This window comes from Oryctolagus cuniculus, chromosome 2 (assembly GCF_964237555.1).
Source record: "Oryctolagus cuniculus chromosome 2, mOryCun1.1, whole genome shotgun sequence".
NCBI lineage: Eukaryota > Metazoa > Chordata > Mammalia > Lagomorpha > Leporidae > Oryctolagus > Oryctolagus cuniculus.
Genome location: NC_091433.1, coordinates 102,762,928 through 102,784,873, shown reverse-complemented (window position 1 = coordinate 102,784,873; position 21,946 = coordinate 102,762,928). Strand labels below are relative to the sequence as shown.

The 21,946-nt window shown below is 52.6% G+C and overlaps 1 protein-coding gene across 5 annotated transcripts in view; it reads left to right on the top strand.

The window, feature by feature from the left end:
* The window catches only part of NCK2 (NCK adaptor protein 2), a 153,859-nt gene that overhangs the window by 71,542 nt on the left and 60,371 nt on the right, over positions 1 to 21,946 (top strand). For all 5 annotated transcript variants that reach the window (XM_051834899.2, XM_051834906.2, XM_051834882.2 and 2 more), the window contains exon 2: positions 13,183 to 13,369. The gene's annotated coding sequence lies outside the window, so the exon portion shown is untranslated. The remainder of the gene's footprint in view (positions 1 to 13,182; positions 13,370 to 21,946) is intronic.

Sequence of the window (21,946 nt, the reverse complement as noted above, 5' to 3'; positions counted from 1 at the left end):
GTGTCTGGTTCCCCTGTCACCAGTATTTAAAGCCCCGCAGTGATATTCCTGGGCTGGCTCAAAGGCGCCACTGTGGGAGGGAACGTGAGCCTCTTTGATTGAAGACTGGAGGAAGAGGATTCTGGGCTTCCCGTGGCACCGACTGCTGGTAGGGTATCGGGCAACTGCAGCAGGCGTCTCAGATGTGATTACGCAAGCACAAGCTTATTGAAAGACTTTTATTATTTACCTGGAGCCTGCCTTGTGCCTCGCTATAAGACACCTGCACGGGAAGAGGCTAAGGCCCCTTCCCCAGGGACTCTTCTGCCTGTGTCGTCCTGCAAACGCGTGTTTATGATCTTACACCTTGGTGGCTTCCACGGGGATGGGCGACATCCGTCATGGCTGAGTGATGGCCTCAGATTGGGCTGGATGGTGGTGGCCCGTGGCTGTGACAGGGGCTAGCATTTGGGATAAACATGTTTTGATGATTCTGTGCAATCGGGAAACAGCCAGGTAGAGTTTGTAAACAGCAGCATTGGAGTTGCTCTTCAGTTGGAATAATCACAAATTTGTTCTGTGTAAGTTAAAGTTTTATTAAGTATTCGCTTTTTAAATTTCATTTATCATTTTTAAGTTAAAAAACTAAAATGAGATCTCCAGAACTTACTCATTTTTTTAAAGATTTTTAAAATTTATTTGAGGCCGGCGCCATGGCTCAACAGGCTAATCCTCCGCCTGCGGCGCTGGCACACTGGGTTCTAGTCCCAGTCAGGGCACTGGATTCTGTCCCGGTTGCCCCTCTTCCAGTCCAGCTCTCTGCTGTGGCCAGGGAGTGCAGTGGAGGATGGCCCAAGTGCTTGGGCCCTGCACCCCATGGGAGACCAGGAGAAGCACCTGGCTCCTGGCTTCAGATCAGCGCGGTGCGCCGGCTGCAGCGCGCCGGCCACAGCGGCCATTGGGGGGTGAACCAACGGCAAAGGAAGACCTTTCTCTCTGTCTCTCTCTCACTGTCCACTCTGCCTGTCCAAAAAAAATTTATTTGAGAGGCAGAGTTACAGAAAGAGGGAGGTCTTTCACCCGCTGGTTCACTCCCCAGATGGCTGCAACGGCCGGAGCTGGGCCGGAGCTGGGCCGATCCGAAGTCAGGAACCGGGAGCTTCTTCCTGGTCTCCCACACTGCAGGGCCCGTGTTCTTCTGCTTTCCCCGGGCAGAAGAGCTGGATCCGAAGAGGAGCAGCTTCAGGCAGAGACCTGTCCTACTACGTCACAGCACCAACCCCAGAACTGACTCATTTTTATAACTGAAGTTTTATGCTGATTGACTAAAGTCTCCTCATATCCCCCAGCCCCTGACAGCCATCTTTGGCTGTTTCCATGAGTGCAGCACCTTTAGATTACCCACTCGAGTGAGTGCATGTCATGTTTGTCTTTCTATGCCTGGCCTGTTGCACTTAGCATAATGTCTTCCATGTTCATCCCTGTAGTCACAAATGGCAGGGCTTCCCTTTTAGGGCTGAATAGTATCCACTGCCTTTTCTTTATCCATTCAGTAACCATCAGTGGACACTCACATGGTTTCTATATCTCTATTAGCTTTTTTTTTTTAAATGGGAGATTGTAAGTATCCATTTCATCCCATATTTTATGGAATCTTTTGGAATGCATTTTTTGGCTATCATAATAGCTCTGTGGGCATCACGCCTACTCAAGAATAGGGGAAAGGAACTAAGTTGCTTTCACAAGTGAAAGAAGACAGTATGTAGTGAGGTTTTTTTTTTTTTTTTTTTTTTTTTTTTTTTTTTTTAAGGTTTATTTATTGTGGCCAGTGTTGCGGTGCAGTGGGGTAAGCCACTGCCTGTGACACTGTTACGGGAGGAATTATTGTTACTTTGGCTCTTTGCCTCACATGGAAGAAGAATTTCCAAGCTGACAGCAGAGAGATTTAAAAGGGTTTATTAAGGTCAAAGACCTGCAGCCAGAGTGGCGTGGAGGGGGCTTCCAAGAGAAGAAAGGACCCCAAAGGCCCTGTAGCACTGGGGTTTTTAAGTACCATCTCAAAGAAAAAAAAAAAAAAAACTTGACAGATTGGCATACAGTTACCAGGCAGGCACTGACCTGATTCTCTGTTGTGTCTGGCCTGCTCGGGATAAAACAAAAGACCATTCAGAAGGGTGGGAGAGGTGACTTGTTTTCACAGTAAGCCGTGAGATCTGGAAGAGCTCCCTTGCTGTTCTCATGGTAAATTTGGAGTTGCTGAAGGAAGCAGGGCGGCCTGTTTGTTCTTGCTAAAGATAACGTTTTGGGGGGAAGGAAGCAAGTATTTTACACCCCGGTTTCCGTTGGGACCACCCTGACTGCCTGTTAGCCCAGCTGACTCCTCACAGCACCAGCATCTCAGATGGGCACTGTTGTTTCCTGGATGTTCCACTTCCCATCCAGCTCTCTGCCGATGCACCTGGGAAGGCAGCAGAAGATGGCCCAAGTATTGGGCCTGTACTCCACTTGCGAGACCCAGATGAGGCTCCTGGCTTTGGCCTGGCCCAGCCCTGGCCATTGCAGCCATTCAGAGAGTAAACCAGCGTGTGGAAGAGCTCTCTCTCTCTCTCTCTGGCTCTCCCTCTCTGAGAGAAGCCAGGAGCCTGGAACTCCATTGCGGTCACCCACATGGGTGGCAGGGTCTTGGGGCCATCTTCTTAACCCACAGCTTTGTCTACTTGCTGTAAAAGTTGCATCCTCTGCTTGATGTCCTGTTCTGATTTCCTGAGAGACCAGTGGATTTCCTGGAATGCAAGCGGAGTATGAGCAGCACTTGGGATCGCTGGAGTACTAGACTCTGCATCAACCCTTCCTGCACACTCGGGTACGCTGCGGCCTAATCCTGAGTTAATGAGAACCTGGCCCCCACTGGAGCGGCGCTGAGTGTTTCCATCTGAGATGCTGGTGTGTGTGTGCGTGAATGGCAGGCGTTCCCGATTTAGCCTTCTCCTCTCTAAAATTAAAACGATGGCTCTAAAATAACACCCAAGGGTTCTATGGCGGGGCAGGGGAAATAAAGTTTTTGAGGTTTCTGGTTTGGCTATCGCTGGGCTACGGGAAAGCCCTCACTCAGATTGATAGGAGACAATGCAAGTGCCCTTTGTAGAGAAGATACATGTTTCCTGCTTAGGAAAGCATAGGGAAAAAATGTTTCAGTGGCTTACGACTAATAGCAGTGTATAATGCGACCTAAGTATAAAATGCGTGGTTTTGGGGGCATGAAATGGCACCCTCCCCGCGTGTGTGAGAACATCCATCCACCATCACCTGCTCGGATCAGTGAGGTCATGTGACCAGTGCTAGCGTTCCCCCACCCCCCACCCCCCACAAGCTCATTTGACCCATGAGATGGTTTTTAAGAAGCTATTTTCTTCAAAACAGAAAAACATGAGACCTGTCAGGCCTTTTGTTCAGTCATTCAGACGATTTTGTAGCTTTTAGCCTTTTTTTTTTTTTTAAAGATTTGTTTAATTGAAAGAGTTATAGAGGGAGAGACAGACAGCTTCCATCTATAGTGGCTGTGCCAGGCAGAAGCCAGGAGCCCGGAGCTTCAGCTGGGTCTCCCGCACGGGTGCAGGGACCCTAGGACTTGGGTCATCTTCCACTGCTTTCCCAGGTGCATTAGCAGGGAGCTGGATCACAAGTGGAGCAGCTGGGACTCGAACCAGTGCCCATAAAAGATGCTGGCGCTGCAGACAGAGGCGTAACCTACTATGCCACATCACCAGCCCCAGTAACCTTTACTCTTAAGTTTAACGTACTTCTCTGCATTGGAAACATGGAGTGAGGCTTGTCCTTATTCTGGAAGGCCCTCCAAAGCCTAGGGCAAAGTCCTGTGCCCTTGGCCCCCATGGAAAATCCCCTTTGAGGAAGGGCAGCGGAGGAGGCCGGGCTTGGTTGGTTGCTTCATTTACTGAATGTCTGACTGATCGGGCTGCTCTCAGCACCACGCTCCAGGTCAGTGCTCTTGTGAAAAGTCTTCCAAGGAGTCCCCCAGGGCCAACCAACTCCCAGTTGGCCGGAAATGCCAGGGCCGGTGTGGGGGTGGAGGGGAGCCTGTAACAAAAGCCTAGGAGCCCGGATCCCCAGTGTGCAGAATGCCACTTGTTCTGCTGGGCAGGCCACCGGATGCTGGCCCTTGAATGAAAACAGATTTAAAGAGACACACAGGAAACTGCCATTCGTGGATATGATTTGGGTAAGTGAGCTCTAGAAAGAGATTTTATAAGACAGCCAGGGTGCCAACCGGGTGTGAGATTTATATTAAGGGATTATTTTCTACGTGATAGCCAGGTTGTGTTTATCTGTTGGGGATAGGTGCCGAAGTGTTTCTGGGCAAGACTGCGTGTGGCCCCTGGTTAGGCTTAAAGCCTGCTGGTGCGGGCTGGAGGGGTTGGCTGTGTACCTGTGGTTGTTGAGCTTTGGATCCAGGGGGCTCTGTGTTACAGCTTGTCTACTTTAGCATAGACTGTTCCCGGTCACGGAGGGGAGGGCGGTTGCTGGAGCGAATCTCGTGAGCTCTTTTCCTCAGCTTAGTATAGAAATAAAAAGCCAGGAAACAAAATGCAAAGAGGCAGAAACTTTTATTTGATTGGCAAGCGATAGAGAAAGCGTCTGATCCAAGAGGAGAGTAGGCGGTGTGCCTGAGCGGGACACTGGCTTTGAAGAAGTGTCCCGTATCGCTGTCTGTTCACTGGGTGTTCCCATTAGACAGGGGCTTTCACATACGTATGCTCATTGGCTTGGAGCTCTAGGAGATAGTGGGGATCTCCTGAAGACTGTCTCCTTAGGGGCTTAGCCCCCTCCTCTGCTAGCTCAGGCTGGAAGATTGTAACTAACATGAAGGCCTGGTTTAAAAACACAAGGTCACACAGAGTCTTTTAGAGCCAGTCCAACTCCCCAGGGGCTCAGCCCCTTCCCCTGCCAGCTCTGGGTGGAAGATCGCACCCACCCTGAAGTTGTGATTTAAAGCTGCAGGGTCACACAGGCAGCATGAGAAGCTGTTAGTGGGGGAGACGCCGGTCGGCCTGGAGACAGGCTTTCCAGCTACAGCCGACAGCTTGCTTGTGAAGGGGCCCACGGACTCCCAGCCCCCCTGGCCGGCCTCACAAACATTGCCAGTAAAATGCAGGTGTGTCAACTGTGTTGCAGGGTGGTAGATGCCGCTCTGGGGCTTGCCCAGGGGAGGGCTTTGTGGGTAGGAGAATGAAGGGTGTGGCCGGGAAGGTGGAGACTCTGTTCTGTTCTGGAGCACTGGAGGAGGGAGCTGGGACACGTGGCCCGGGTTCTCAGGTGGTTTTACCCCAAGTCCCGCCGTTCACTCGTTCTTGCATTTGCTCAAGGTTTCCCAGGTTCCTGAGAGCCCGTGGCTGACGGTGCGGCCATCACAAAGCACCCCAGACCCGGTGGCTGAAATAACGGGTGGTTGTGTCCCGGTGCTGGACCCTGGCGTGGGCAGGTTGGTGTCTGCTGGGGCCTGGCCACGAGGCTGCAGGCTGTTATCGTCCCACAGTGCCCTTACATGGCCTTTCCCCTGTGTGCACACCTCTGCTGGTCTCTCCTGCCTCTTAGAGCCCCACCCACACCGCTCACGTTTGTTTCTCTTAATCGTCAGACATCCTGATCCGAAGGGCTGGAGAGCTGGGACTTCAGCTGTGACTCTCTGGGGTTGGGAGGGATTCAGCCCTTGGAACAAGGGATCTACAGGACCTCACGGTGCCATCAGTGCTGCTTAAGGGAGCCCAGAGGGGACAATACTTCCCCCACCCGGAAGTCATCCCTCGTGTTTCCAGGAACACGTGGCTTCTTTTGAGACCTTGCTCTGTGGAGGGAGGGAGCTCCTAGAGAGGATGGGGCTGGGGGGCCTGCTGTGGTTGAGCAGGCTCTGTAGACGGTGGGTGCTGGGACTTGGAGCAGTGATAAAAGGCCGCGGGAGACCGAGAGGGGGCCCGGAGCCTCAGGAGTTGCTTGGCAATGGCCAGGAGTGTGGGGTGGGGGCAGAAAGCACCCCCAGCCCACCCAGGATGACTCCCAGGCCTTAGCTCACAAGACGACGCAGTGATGGGATAGGGGAGAGGGGTATGAAGTTACGCAGAGTGGCTTCAGGATGCGTGGAGGGATGATGTGGGTTTTCCACAACCTCGCTGATGCCCGCTCCCACGCGGTAGCCTTTCCGATCACCCAGTATGCCCAGGTTATCTCGCCGGAGAATCCACCGTCTGTTTTTCCATCCCTTCCCCCTCCCCTCCCAAAGGGGCTTGCACAGCTCTTACTCAGGAGCCCGTGTTAATGGTTAAAGTTTATTTTTGTCAGCACGCTATTCCCCAGTGTCGCAACCACGTGGACACCCACTAAGTCCTGCGGGTGCTTAAAAAAGGAGGCCGCGAGCCTTTGAAACGTGGTAGAAGGAGTTAGGCTGCCAGGTTTTGATCTGCAGCAAGGCTTAGTCTGATGATGAAAATTACACCTTAGGCTGGGGGCAAGATCTTAGGGAAACACCTGTGAAGAACCTGTAAGGGGGTGGAACACTTGTGTTTAAGAGGCTAGCCTTGAAGATGTAGAGAAGTTTTTTTAAAGATTGATTGATTGATTTGAAAGGCAGAGTTACAGAGAGGCAGAGAGAGAGAGAGAGAGAGAGAGAGAGATCTTCCAAGCACTGGTTCACTCCCCAGATGGCCACAATGACTGGAGCTGAGCTGATGTGAAGCCAAGGAGCTTCTTCCAGGTCTCCCACGCAGGTGCAGGGACTCAAAGACTTGGGCATCTTCAGCTGCTTTGAGGGGACAGGGGTGTTTGGTGGCCAAGCCAGGCGTGCTGCCCTGTCGTCCTGACCCTGTGACCTAACCTTGCCACTTTTTCTCATCTACATTTTTTTAAAGATTTATTTATTTTATTTGAAAGTCAGAGTTACACAGAGAGAGGAGAGGCAGAGAGAGAGAGAGGTCTTCCATCGATGGTTCACTCCCCAGTTGGCTGCAACGGTCAGAGCTGTGCCGATCCGAAGCCAGAAGCCAGGAGCTTTTTCCAGGTCTCCCACATGGGTGCAGAGGCCCAAAGACTTGGGCCATCTTCTACTGCTTTCCCAGGCCATAGCAGAGAGCTGGATTGGAAGGGAGCAGCCGGGTCTCATAAGGGATGTCGGCACTGCAGGCCTGGGCGTTAACCTGCTATGCCACAGCCCCAGCCCCTCTCATCTGCATTTTGCTTCTTGTTGTATACACAGTTGACTCACTGCCTGCAGTTTTTTTTTTTTTTCCTCAGTCCTGGAATATTCGCAGGCAGAAATCAATATTCCAGAACGTGGAACCATCCAAGCTGAAGATCTGAGCCATTGCTTCCTTCCTCCCCAAGCACCTGCCTGGGCACAGGGTGATGTCCCTGTGGCTGGTGAGAGTCTGAAATCCGTGCTGTTAGCCGTTCTCGTTAGCCGACTTCTACTCGGCCTGATCATCAGCAGTGCTCTTTGGAATTGAAAGGATTTTAGCCCAGAACAGACAAACCTGATGCTTTTCCTTTTCAGGACTGTAGAAGTCCTACTTGCAGTGGGACACTGTGGGATTGTTTGGAAACCAGCCCGTGGACTGGGGCCATCTCCTTGCCGTGCCTGGGAACCTCTGCACACGGGGTGATAAGCAAGGGCTGAGGTCATGTCCTTGGAAGCCCTTGAATCTTGGGTTGATGAGCCATAGCCAAGCTGCCTGGGGTTGAGCTTTAGCCAAGCACGTCTTGAACTTGAGCCAGACCACTCCTCGAGTCTCTTGGAGCTTTATTCAGAGTCTGCAGCCAGCACTTTGCCAACTAGAGTAAACTTCGCCTACAAGGAGTTCAGCAGGAACAAACGCACTGCCGCTGGTCCTGCCCAGGTCTGCCTGGTAGCCTCACTGTGCAGTGCTGTGAAGAACCTGTAAGGGGGTGGAACACTTGTGTTTAAGAGGCTAGCCTTGAAGATGACACCTCCAGACTGGTTCTGAACAGCAGAGAGCCGCGCGGGCCCCCACTGGGCCTGGCTGTGCGGAGGGGGCATTCGCGAACTCAGAGCCCAGTGCTAATCTCACACCTTCTCTTTTCTTTTTAATAGAGAGACAATTGCCTTCAGCTCAGCCTGCTGGCCAGGGGATTTGGGGCTGTCATCTTGGCGTGTTTTATGGACAAGGGTACTTCTTAACACTCATGGAAAATGGAATTAAAAGATAAAATTTATTTTGGTACAAAAAACATGAAATCCATGCAGAGTTTTTATATAACAGACTGTTTCCATGAACTTTTTTTTTTCTGAAGACCCCACATATGCATGGATTTCAGACTTTTTTTGGTTTTGCACCCAAATAGCCTTCTCTGTCTCTCTCTCTCTTTTTTTTTTTGACAGAGTGGACAGAGAGACAGAGAGAAAGGTCTTCCTTTTCCGTTGGTTCAACCCCAGTGGCCACTGCGGCCGGCGCACCGCGCTGATCCGATGGCAGGAGCCAGGTGCTTCTCCTGGTCTCCCATGGGGTGCAGGGCCCAAGCACTTGGGCCATCCTCCACTGCATTCCCTGGCCACAGCAGAGAGCTGGCCTGGAAGAGGGGCAACCGGGACAGAATCCAGCGCCCCGACCGGGACTAGAACCCCGGTGTGCCGGCGCCGCAGGCAGAGGATTAGCCTAGTGAGCTGTGGCGCCGGCCTGCCTTCTCTCTTTTAATTGCATTTTCCACGAGCATTCGCAGTACCCTTCGGTAAGACCTTGTCGTGACCGACACCGGGTGCCTAGGCTGTTCATGTTACTTCCCCAGGAAGATAATGTCCCTCAGCCCTGACTCTGCATTGACAACTGAGACAGAACGGTGCCACTCTCTGAAGATGAGGTTGTGAGGTGGCCCGACACAGCCAGACACTGTCCCTACTTGATGTGACAGGTGCAAAACGGCCTCCTAGGGTATCGGATGCTCCAGACAGGTAGCTTCAGCAGACACCATGCATGGAGTGTCCTGGGTTCTTGATCTTTTATCTTTTATGGGGACCAGTACAGGCAGAGAGAGCACATATGGGGCCGGCGCTGTGGCACAGTGGGTTAAGCCGCAGCCTGCAGTGCCGACGTCCCATTTGGGCTCTGCTTCAAGTCCTGGCTGCTCCACTTCCAGTCCAGCTCCCTGCTAATGCACCTGGGAAAACAGCAGAAGATGGCGCAAGTGTTTGGGCTCCTGCGCCCACATGGGAGACCCCTGATGAAGCTGCTGGCTCCTGGCTTTGGCCTGGCCCAGCCCTGGTCGTTACAGCCATTTGGGGGAGTGAACCAGCCGATGGAAGATGTCTTTCTGCCCCTCTCTATCTGTAACTCGCCTCGTGATTAAGGCACTAGTTAAGATGCCCGTTCCCACATCAGGGTATTTGTGTTCAATTTCTGGCTCCAGCTCTGGACTCCAGCTTCCTGCTGTGCAGAAACGAGGAGGCATTGGTGATGGCTCAAGTAACTGAGCTCCTGCCAACCTTGTGGGAGACCCGGATTGGATTCCTGGTTCCCAGCTTTGCCCTCCACCCGGCCATGTCCATGGTAGGCATTTGTGGAGTAAACCAGTGGCTAGGAGCCCACTCTTTCTCTCTCTGTGTCAAATAAATACATTAGTGAATTAAAGGAAAACAACAGGACAGAATCAGAGGAGTGTGTGTCCACACTCGGCCAAGGACTGGCGGTGGTTTGTCTCGTGAGGGTTGGTGTGGCGGCAGCTAAGGTGAAGCTGCAGCAGGGACCAGTGCAGTTCTTGTCCCTGCTTGCAGCTCTGTTTCTGCCAGGGACGTGAGGGGGACGGGGGTCCCTTGAGCTCTAGGAAGGGTGACGTCCCTCGTCTGGACCATCAGCCAGCTCTGAGGCGGGTAGAGCCCTAGTGCCAGCAACATCAACCTCACAAGGCACATGGTCGTGGGCTGGTCCCAGGACACGGGGCATAGCCCTCTTGTTAACCCGAGTGGCTGCACTGGAGTGAAGCGCCTTAGCTGTGAGTGACAGCAGCACAGGACATCCTATCAGATGCTGACATGTGGAGGAAATGGCCCGGGACCACCCGGAAGACACTGTGCAGGCGCTGGGGGTTTGGAAAGGGCTGGGACAACTTGCCTAGGGGCGACTCCACGCCAGACGCTGCACCTGGAACAGCTCGTGCGGTTGCGGGTGTGGCTGCACAGTGCCTCTGCAGAAAACCAGAAAACCTCACGGAGCCCCACGGGTGTGACTTTAGTTAGTTAAGAAAAAGAAGTTCTCAGGGCTGGTGCTGTGGTGTAGCAGGTAAAGCCACCTCTTACAATGCTGGCATCCCCATATGGGTGCCAATTCCAGTCCCGGCTGCTCCGCTTCTAATCCAGTTCCCTGCTACTGCTCCTGGGAAAGCAGTGGAAGATGCCCAAGTCCTTGGGCTCCTGCACCCATGTGGGAGACCTGGAAGAGGCTCCTGGCTGCTGGCTTTTGCTGCCATCTGGGGAGTGAAGCAGCGGGTGGAAGATCTCTGTCCCCTCCTCTCTCTCTCCCCCTGTAACTCTGACTTTCAAATAAATGAATCTTTAACACAAAAAGACAATCTCAGTGTTCCAGTGAGCTTGGACAGTGCCTTGGGTATTGCAGTGGGGGAGTTTGGTCTAAATTAAAGTGGAGGAAGAGGTGCCTCTCCCTCCTGCTTGTTTATTTGTGGAACGAGATGCCCAGGATGCCAGTGGAGTATTTTTAAAGACGAGTGCATGCCTCCTTCATATTCCCATCTGCCTGAGGCTGGCGGTGTAGAAAGTCGTGGAATGAATCCCTGGGCCTTCTGCCCCTCCGGGTGACCTTGGACCTGATGGGGGTTAGCGTGCAGACGATGTTGGTGTTTTGCACGGGGCTTCTGCTTTCCTGATGAGCTGGGAATCACAGGCTGTAATCAGGAGGTTTTGAATAAACCCCACATTCAACAGAGGCAGTGGGCGGACTTCAGCTAAGTCCATAAAGAGAGAGACCTTGATGGTCGTGTTTACGTCTCTGCACGTTGTGGGCTTAGTGCATTGACAGGTTGCCAATGAAGTGCTTTTCTCAAAGCAAACACTGCGCCGTTCATTTTTCACACTTGAATCCAATATGGCCACCGGCACCGGGAAGTAGATTTTTAAGCAGCTTCACTCCGACTGGCACTGCTGCAGTAGTTCAAGGCTTGCGCCTTCCCGTTGCCTGTGCCTTGGCTGATCTTGCATGGAGGCACCGTGCTCTGGCTTGTCCAGGCATCAGAGGACTCCGGTTCTCCACTGCTCTTTGGCTGGGGTCGGCCGTCCTGCAGCCGCCTGGCGCTGGGTTCCCTGTTGGTCTGAAAAGCGCATCTTCTACACGTTGACTTGGAAGGGCCTGGAGTCCTGTAAAACCCACCGGGCTAGGGCTCTGAAAGGCTGGAGTGAGTTCTGAACTCCAAAACCTGTGAGGGACAACCGTTGACCCTTCTCTGCAAAAGTAAACACCTGGTGAAACTTGGTTAGCTGCTTCTGGGGGCCCGGGAGTGGGCAGCTCAGACAGCCACACACACACGCACACACACTGACTCACTCACGCTCTAGCATTGGCCCAGGGAAGTCGGACACTAGACAAAATCATTTTTCAGTTTCTTCTGGAGGCAATACAGATACGGTTGTGAGAGTGCACCTAGAAGTAAGAGTCTCGGGGCCAGCGCTGTGGCACAGTAGGCTGATCCTCCACCTGTGGCGCCAGCATCCCATATGGGCGCTGGTTCTAGTCCCGGCTGCTCCTCTTCCAGTCCAGCTCTCTGCTGTGGCCCGGGAAGGCGGTGGAGGACGGCCCAAGTGCTTGGACACCTGCACCCGCATGGGAGACCAGAAAGAAGCACCTGGCTCCTGGCTTCAGATTGGTGCAGCTCTGACTGTTGTGGCCCTTTGGGGAATAAACCAACGGAAGGAAGACCTTTCTCTCTCTGTCTCTGTCTCACTGTCTGTAACTCTGCCTCTCAAATAAATAAATAAAATCTTTTTTTTTTTTTTGTAAAAAAAAAAAAAGAGTCTCAGATGCCAGTCCTTGCATTGCATGACACCCTGCCATCCTGTTTGTGACACTTGGCCAAGAAAAGGCTACATTTACTATCTTGCCCAAATCTGGTGTCCCAGTGGTGATTGCCACCTTTTCCTTGCGTTAAAGCATATATTTTTACAAATCACGCAGCCTCCAAGATAACGCTGGAGAATTCATGAAGAAGAGTTAATTTTTAAAATCAAAATGTATGAACTTGCCTTATACCATTTTCATGATAGGCCTACTTGAATTATCTTTTTCTATTTGACTAAAATAGAATTCGATTTTTCTGTAGGGTATTTAACATTTTGGGGCGTAATCATGGCTAGGGATGAATTAATAGATCTTTTCTGAGTGAACTGTCAAGACCAGATCCCCTCTGGGGCTGAAATGTAATTAAACATGCCAGTGAACTCGCTGGGAAGTCCCTTCCAACATCTAAGGCTTAAAATATTTACTAGGGCTCACCTCGCCAGCTCTGGAGGGAGCAGCAGGTTCTCTTTGTCCCGCCCCCAGCCTCCTGGCTTCCTTGTCCAGGTGGGAATGGTGTTCTCAGATTGCCTGGAGGTGGGGCGATGTGTGTAGCCCCAGGCTGTGGGCCCTTCGGTGGTGCCTGCCATGGAGCCAGGGCTGTGTGAGGTCTCCAAGAGAGGACTGCTGCTCCAAACCTCGCCCGTGCGCACTGCCACCCTGCTGTCTACTTGGGCCCCCGGACTGCGTCTCTCCACTTGGCAGCCCCCTTCTGTGTGGGTAGGAGGCTGGAGGGGAAGTCCCTTGATGATTGCTGGCTGCCCTGCGCTCCCCTACCTTCTGTCCACCTGCTGGTCACAGCTGTGAGGAGGCTCTGCCCACCTTCTGCTCAGAGCTCAGGCCAGGATTGTGGGTACTTGCGTTCGGATAGAAATCTTTCAACATCAAGCAGTTTTTTCTAGGGCCAGTTAAAACATGGGTGCACCATTTGGGATGGAAGATCTGCATATGTATGTGTCACTCTGTCCGCACTTCTGCTCCCTGCCACCCCCCTCCCCCCCATCTCCAGCTCTGCCTTTCAGATAAATAAGCCGCTTTGGTTTCAGGCACATAAATAATATTTTGGAAGTGGTTACTCAGACTCATGCAAACAGTCTAATCTATGCTTCTTCCTGTTTCTTTTCAGATTTCATATAGTCCTTTCCTACAAGGGGTGTCCCAGATCCTAGTTCTCTGCTGAGATTTGAGTTGGATTTGAGATTTGGAGAATTCCTGCGGCTCGCTAGCTGCCAGTGTGGAAGCAGCTGGAGAATCAGTCTTTCTGAAGAGTTCTGCGTTTCGCCAGTCAACCTCCCGTTAACTGTGTGCCAAAGGTAAGCGGGCAGTTTTGTGCCATAAGCAGGCAGGTGACTGGGCTGCTTTGGCTTTGAGTGCTGAATTTGCAGAGTGCGTTGTAGACTCATCAGCTGGCGATATAGTAGCCCCGATCATTGGACCACCTTAAGTGGAAGCTTTCAAGGGATCTGGCCGGAAAAACTAGGTTATCTGCATTCTGGTTTTGGTGTGGGATAATGGTGAGGGTGGTGAGCACCTCCCACCTGTAGGATGGCACAGGGCTTCCGCTCCGCCAGCCCTGCACACACGGTTCTTGAACGTGTTCTCAGTTGGCACCTCCTGTATACTGCCCTGGGATGGGGATGTGGCTGCTTATGCAGGTAATACCTGCTTTCCCAGGGTGCTTTTAGTTTGATTCCAGCTTTGACGCAGAGAACAAAAGTCTACATCGGAAGAGAGACAAGCAGGTGAAAGATTCCAAGGACGGTTTTACCTGATTGAGAAACGCGCTCCTGTGTGTTCTGCCAGGGTCTTAGCTGTCGTCCAGCACAAGGATGCTGGGTCCCAGGGGTCCAGCGGTGACCGATATTAAGCAAAAACGTGCACCTGTATGGTAAAACTGTTTCAGAGCTGTATCAGGTCGTTTGGGGCATTTGACTTAGAATCCCAGTGACTGCTGGGTGCTTGGGTAACTCAGGTGCTGTCTCTGGCTGAGCCGTCAGAAGCGGTTTTTGAGAAGGTGGAATTGCCCCTCCAGAACACAGCCTCAGCGTTGCAAGAACAACCACCCCATACACGCTTTCCCCGAAAACCCGCCTTGGCTTCCAACATTTTCATAGTGCTTCAGAGTATCGTTGAATCAGTAATTTTGGACAGTGGACTCTCTTGGTTCCTATATAAATTTATGTCTTTAATAGAAATTAGAATTTCATTCTACTTGGTCTGAAACTGCTGTACTTGTGTTGCTTAACGACAGAGACGTGTTCAGGGAAATGGGTCGATCGGTGATTTTGTGGTTGTGCAGGTGTCATAGTGTGTACTTAGGTGAACTGAGAGTTCTACACCATCCCTGGGTGATGTAGATTTGTGGGACCGCTGTTGAACAGATGGTCTGTCGTTGACCGAAACATGGCTGTGTGGTTCATGACTGCATGGAAGCCTGGTTGAATGTGTGTTTTCTCCTGTACTCCTTTATTTATTCTTAATCTTCTAGGACCGTCTTCATTTCAATTAAGCCCTTTTTGATGTGTAGTAGTTAGAACAGCATAAAATTCATCTGTGTATTTCACAAGGCTGGGATCGAGTGTCTCCTGTTTTGTCGTGTTAACCTTTCATGATGTCTTTTGGAGAAAATGGCACATTTAGCTTGTTGTTTGTTAAGCCTTACAGGGTTAGGCTCTGGTTTAGACTTGAGAGCTGGGCACTCATGTGGCATGGCTGGCTTCATGTTCTCCTCCTTCCCTCCCTCCCCTTGTGCTTTTTTTTTTTTTTTTGATGAAGATTTATTTTGTTTATTTGAAAGTCAGAGTTACACAGAGAGAGAAGGAGAGGCAGAGAGAGAGAGAGAGAGAGCGCGCAAGAGAGAGAGAGGTCCTCCATCCGCTGGGTCACTCCCCAATCGGCCACAACAGCTGGAGCTGCGCTGATTCCGAGCCAGGAGCCAGGAGCTTCCTCCGGGTCTCCTACATGGGTGCAGGAACCCAAGGACTTGGGTCATCTTCTACTGCTTTTCTCAGGCCACAGCAGAGAGCTGGATTGGAAGTGGAGCAGCTGGGACTTGATGCTGGCACCGCAGGCTGGGGCTTTAACTCGCTACGCCACAGCGTCGGTCCCACCTTGTGCTTTGCTGTCCTGACCTCGTCAGTGCTAGGATTGTGGCCTCTTAGCTTCAAATCCCTTCCTGCATTCGCCAGGAGTGCCCACATGTCCCTTCTAGAACCTCAGCAAGACGGTCATCACTCGGGTGTCTCCATTCTAATCCTACTTGATTCCTGAGACATGAGAGAACTCTTCTGACATCCTGGTCACTCAGTGTTTTGCTAATTGTCCTCGAAGTGGAACCTTTTAAGATTGAGTCATTTGTAGAAGCAGTCATAAATCAGTCCCTCTGTCAGCCCTCAGATCCGATCATCAGAATCTTCAAATAGTTCATCAGTAACAGAATCTGATACTGTTTCTCTAGAAAGTTCTTGTCACCAGTGGCATCAGCAGACCTGAGGTTGCTGGTCGTCCTCTGGAAAGCAGGGAGCCCCGAGGAAGAAGCTTGCTTAGGCACGGCGCCAGGGTCCACGTGAACACCCCGCAAGGGTGTGCTACGTAGAGGAGCCTGAATGTGAGAGCTGCACACCGATTACCTGAAAACAAGAGTGCTCAGTGGAAATATCTGCAGCCAGTGATTGGTTTCTTTAAATTTGAAAGAGAGAGAGGAGACAGACAGTGACAAAGAGAGATCTCCCACCTGCTGGTTCACTGCCCAAATGCCTGGTTCGGCCAGGATGGGGCTGGGCCACAGCCAAGAGCCAGGAAACTCAATCCTGGTCTCCCACATGGGTGGCAGGTTCCCAGCTGCTTGGGCCATCACTTGCTGCCCCTCAGAGCGCACATCAGTGGGAAGCTGGAATCACACGTAGGGCCAGGACTCAAACTTAGGTACTGCAGTGTGGGATGCAGGTGTCTCAAGCAGCATCTTAACCACTGTGTCAAATACCCATGCCCCTATAATTTTACTGACTCATTTTTGCTTAATAAGTTCATGAGATCCATACCACAACCCTGGTTTATTTTTGTGGCTTAGAAAAATGTTCCTTGGGGAAAACCATGAGATGTAGCCATTTATGTAATACATATTTATCGTGAGCACCAACTGTATTATTCCAGCCAATTTTTCTTGTAGTGGCTGTTTTAGCAGCTACAAAAGTAGATAAAATGTGTTTCTGGATGCTGTTTTTCATGCCCTTGTGAAGTGGACTGGCCTATGACACCTCTGCAACTGTGGTGACTCCCGGGGTGAGGGTTCTGTAGCCAGTCCCTGAGGCGGGGAGGGACTGACCCTTTGGGGAGGGACCTGGAAAAGCCAGGGGATATTATATTTGGAACAAGACACCATGGGTCTCCTTGGCGCGGGACAGGCTGGGTGGAATTGCTGGGTAATGGGTCCTTGAGACTTTATAGTTCATTCTAGTAATAATGGGTTTGCTGACCAGCATGTGCTGTTTGGCATCTCTGAAGTGCCAGTGGGAGAAGCCACAGCTGGGTCAGCCTCGCCACCAGGCATGTCAGAAAGAAGTGGCAGCAGTGCCGGTCCTGTAGAGCAGTAAGGGGGATGTCAGCCTCGGATGAGACCTGGACCCAGGCCCGAGGCCCAGCGGCGGGACCTGCCTAGGGTCCCTGCGCCTGTTTGCAGGTGGGGCACTGCCCTGCTCCCTGATCTCACCTCTGCACCTCCCCCCTCTGATCCTGCCTGCTTTGGGGAGTGGAGGCAGTGGGTAGAGCATGGTAGGAGACGCCTTCCTCTTGCTGCAGGGTTGTTAACTAACAACATGCATGATCTGCATTTAATCCCTCCCACCCCGTGGCCTATGGTTCCTGTCGTTGGAGGCTGTGACGACTTCCTGGGGACAGAGGATACTAAAGGCTGCAAGTGCTGTCTGTTGGAAAGCATCCTCATGGCGGGGAAGATGTTGGTGCCGTGGGGAAGGAGAGGCGGTGACCCAAGGGCTGAGTAATTGAGCCCTGGATTTCACACACTGTGCCAGACCCTGATAGGAAGGTCCACAGTGTAGTTGTCAGCAGGGCTGCTGTCCACCTAATTCCCCCTCCACTGTAGGAGAGGGTGGTTCTGATTGAGCAGCGGGCAGAAGAAAATGAAAAGCTAAGCCGGGACCGGTGCCGTGGCTCCCTTAGCTAATCCTCTGCCTGTGGCGCCGGCACCCCGGGTTCTAGTCCCGGTTGCTCCTTTTCCAGTCCAGCTCTCTGCTGTGGCCCGGGAGTGCAGTGGAGGATGGCCCAAGTCCTTGGGCCCTGCACCCGCATGGGAAACCAGGAGAAGCATCTGGCTCCTGGCTTTGGATCGGCGCAGTGCCAGCCATAGAGGCCATTTGGGAAGTGCACCAACAGAAGGAAGACCTTTCTCTCTGTCTTTGTCTATAACTCTACCTGTCAAAATAAAAAAAATAAAAAAATGAAGAATTCCTTTAAAAAAAAAAAAAAAAGAAAAGCTAAGCCAAGCCTGTCCCTCTGACATCCAGAAACGTGCAACAGTATTCCTGAGTAAAAGTTCTACTGCCTACCTTTATCATAGCCTCAATTGATGGCAAGAGGAAGTTTTTCCCCGTTTATTTTCCAGTATTTCTGTGTCTATTTTGTGTCGATAAGCAAAGTACCTGAGACTGAGTAGGTTCGTAAGGAAGAGAGGTGGAGGTGAATATAGTGCCTGGCGCAGTCCGCTCTTGAGGGCAGCATCTAGGGATGGCGTGTGCCTGGCCGAGGCTCGAGGTGGCGCGGGGCCTGCCCTGTGTGTGTTCAGATCCCTGTCTTCTTACAGAGCCACCGGGATCCAATCTCAGAGCTCCCCCACCACTCTTTTTTTTTTTTTTTTTTCCTGACAGAGTGGACAGTGAGAGAGAGAGACAGAGGGAAAGGTCTTCCTTTGCCGTTGGTTCACCCTCCAATGGCCGCTGCGGCCGGCGCACCGCGCTGATCCGATGGCAGGAGCCAGGTGCCTCCTCCTGGACTCCCATGGGGTGCAGGGCCCAAGCACTTGGGCCATCCTCCACTGCACTCCCGGGCCACAGCAGAGAGCTGGCCTGGAAGAGGGGCAACCGGGACAGAATCCGGCGCCCCGACCGGGACTAGAACCCGGTGTGCCGGCGCCACTAGGCGGAGGATTAGCCTAGTGAGCCGCGACACCAGCCCCCCCTCACTCTTAACTAATTCTGGTCACCCCGAGAGGTGCTGCTGCAAAATGCCATAGTCACAGGACGGTTCCCACCTCTTGGTCCCTCATGGTGGGAGTGGATTTTCAGCTGTGCCCAAGTCGCATCCGAGTCGTAGCCGGGTACTTAGGAAAACCGCCTGCCATTTCTCCTTCCTTGGGTCCTAGCCCGGCCTCTTGGTGTCCGGAGATTCCTGGTAGCTGTCTGCCCCATAGGGGTTGTTTAGAAAGCTTTTTTTTCCCCACACGAGACCCATTGCTTAGTCATTCCATTTTTAATGGTTGTTTATTTTCTTTTTAAAAAAATTTTATTTGAGAGGGTAGAGAGACAGCTCCCATCCACTGGTTCACTCCCCAAATATCCACAGTAGCTGGGGCTGGGCCAGGCTGATGCCTGCAGTAGCCTGCAGTAGCCAGCAGCCAGGAAGTTAATCCAGGTCTCTCATTTGGGTGGCTAAGGAGCTGGGTGAGCTCGAATCAGGAGCAGAGCTGGGACGTGAATGCAGGCTCCCCCGTATGGGATATGGAATCCCAGCTGGTGTCCTAACATTAAATGCCCACCCAAAGTTTTTAGGCCTATGGCTGCTATGGCTGGAGGGCCAGAGGCCCTCTCTTACCTGGAAGTCAGTTGCTGATTTTCTGTAGAGGTGCCCATCCCAGCCCCTCACTGCCGCTTACAGGGGCCCCGAGGAGGGTGCCAGAGAGGAGCCTGTGCGGCTTGGCTGATGGCTACTTCCTTAGTGGGTCCTGAGTGCCAAGGGCCTCCCATCTGTAGAGGCTGGATCTGTGCTGATTGGCTGAGTGATTGTCCAGCATTCCTTTCACCACGGGTACCCTGGCAGCACAGTCATCAGGAGCATCTCCGACGTACAGGCACGTGGTGGGAGCCTGTCGGCGGGCCTGCGCCTCCTGGGTACCCTCCCTGTCTCCTGTGCAGACGCTGGGACCTTACTTGGTAGACGCAGGCTCGAAGCTTCCGGGGAGCATAGGTGAATTACCCAGGGCCACTGTGCCAAGTGTGTCCGAGAGCTTGACCCGGGTCTGCTGCTGCCCCAGCGCCAGCCCCTACCAGTACCATTTCTAAAGAGAACTTTTCACAGTGTTACCGGGAAATCCAGTCTGGTAGGCAGAACAAAACTAAAGCTCACGCTGCTCTGGCCGCCCACAATGGAGACACAATAGTAGCAGGCAGAGGTGGACGGATAGGTCCTGGGGACACCCCTCGCCACTGTGCAATGCCCCAGGACCGCCAGACACGCTCAGTACCAAGCACACGTGAACAGTTTCCTGCGTGGACCCTGGAGCAGCACACTCTGGTGGGAACCACAGAGTCATCCCCGCCCTGGTACAGACGTCTACTTCTGACTCCCCACTCAGGGTTTAGTGTCCTGAAGGCCCACACCTGCTGCCCGGCACACACGGGCTGGCAGCACTGTGCTGTCTCTCTGGAGGAGAACTGCAGGGGTGATAGGATATAAAGCTGCGTGCGGCCCATCTCTTTAGTTTGGCTCTGCTCCATCCACGTTGTCTGCAAAGCCCAGCCCAGGGGTTCTTCAAGTAAGATACACAGCCAGAGTATTTGTAACCTTAACACCCAGATCTGAGTTACCACCAGTCCTTGTTGTCCGGTGCTGGTCTGTACCAGGCAAGTAGCATAGCCTCTCTGGTTTCATTTTCTTCTTGTATAAGATGTAGCAGCATGAGCTTTAGTGTGTCTTTCTCAGAATTGATTTTCCCACTGATTTATTATTATTATATTATAAACGTTCTCTTTGGAAGGGGTGCCGGCTCCCATGATGTCATAAAAAACATTTTGATGGGGGCCAGCACTGTGGCATCCCATATGGACGCCGGCATCCCATCTCTCTCTCTCTCTCTCTCTGCCCACCTTCTCTCTCTGTGTAACTCTTTCAAGTAAGGAAATAAATCTTAAATATTTTGATGGTGCTCAGTGCTTGTTGGGTGGAAGGGGACCCCGTCCTGCCTGGTTTGTGACTGAGGAGGTTGTGTGCAGCCTTGCCGCACGTGTGCCCCAGCCCCCACAGCACGCTGGTGAGGATCCAGCGTGACTACTGCCTTCGAGAGGCCGGGAAGGGCCACGCTTCTAATGGTCGTGGCTGTTGCCCTGCCGCAGCCCTGCCTCGCCTGACTTTGCTCCTGGAGGCGCGTGCGCAGGCTGTGGTCAGAAGCAGCCAGGGCCAGTGTGGACCCCTAGCCAGAGGGGTCGCAGCGGCCACGTCCCTCCTGAGCACCCAGGCCCTTAGGGGGTAGGGGGATTCGGGAGCTGGTTTTCAGTCCTCCACCTTGTCTCCAGCTTGTTTCCTGGCTGCTGACACCGTTCTGGGTTTGAGTTCATTTGTTCCTTCTCATCTCACGTGCGTGACTGCATAGTGGAATGCCTGGTCCATAACTGCTACATCTCCACGAAACGCATGGATCCCCCTTATCCCTGGCGGATATGTCCCAAGACCCCCCCCCCCCCCCATGAAAGCCTGACATGACATAAAGCCCTGTTTTCTCCTGGGCAGGCAAACCTGCGGTGAAGTTTTTTTGTTTTTTTTTTTTGGTTTTTGGTTTTTTTGACAGGCAGAGTGGACAGTGAGAGAGAAAGACAGAGAGAAAGGTTTCCTTTGCCGTTGGTTCACCCTCCAATGACCACTGCGGCCAGTGCACCGCGCCGATCCGATGGCAGGAGCCAGGTGCTTCTCCTGGTCTCCTGTGGGGTGCAGGGCCCAAGCATTTGGCCATCCTCCACTGCACTCCCGGGCCACAGTAGAGAGCTGGCCTGGAAGAGGGGCAACCAGGACAGAATCCGGCACCCTGACCAGGACTAGAACCTGGTGTGCCGGCGCCGCAGGCGGAGGATTAGCCTAGTGAGCCACGGCGCCGGCCCTGTGGTGAAGTTTAATGTATAAATCAGACACAGTAGGAGACTAACCATGATAAAGTAAAATAGAACCGTGATCACCGGGGACCCCTGAAGTTACGGAATGCGGTTTCTCCAGACGCCCCAATTCCTCCTTAAACGGCAGGGCCTGTGGGTCCCTGAAGCTGCGGAAGAGACCCACAGTGCACTGCTGCCACCCCCACCCCTGCAGCTCTCACGGGGAGTGAGTGCGAAACACAGCAGGCTTGACCCAACCCGCAACTCCCGACCCCACCCCAGGCTTGTTTCTTAACTGTTTCTGTGAAGAAAGGAATGGCAGAGAAAGACATCTCCCATGTGCTGGTTCACTCCCCAGACGCCCACAGCAGCCAGGGCTGGGCCCGGCCAAAGCCGTAGGTGGCAAGGGCCCAGGCACTCTGGCCATCTTCCCCTGCTTTCTCAGGCTCATCAGCTGGGAGCTGGGTGGTAAGCGGAGCAGCCGGGACTCGAACCAGGGACTCCGATGTTGGACTGTGAATGTCCCAAGGCAGGGGCTTAAGCCACCAGGTTTGTTTGTGTAGAGGGTTTGAGACATGCAACAAAACGTTGAAGTCACCCAGGAGTTTCGTTGCAGATCTTGTCAGAGTAGAAGTTCTGGGGGAGCCACACATGGAAAGCAGGTGTTCCCTGTCTTTAGTCTTGTTCTGGCAAGGCTTCTTGGGGGGAAAAGCTAAATGCAGGCCATCTTTTTTTTTTTTTTTTTAAGATTTATTTATTTATTTGAAAGTCAGAGTTACATAGAGAGAGAGAGGTCTT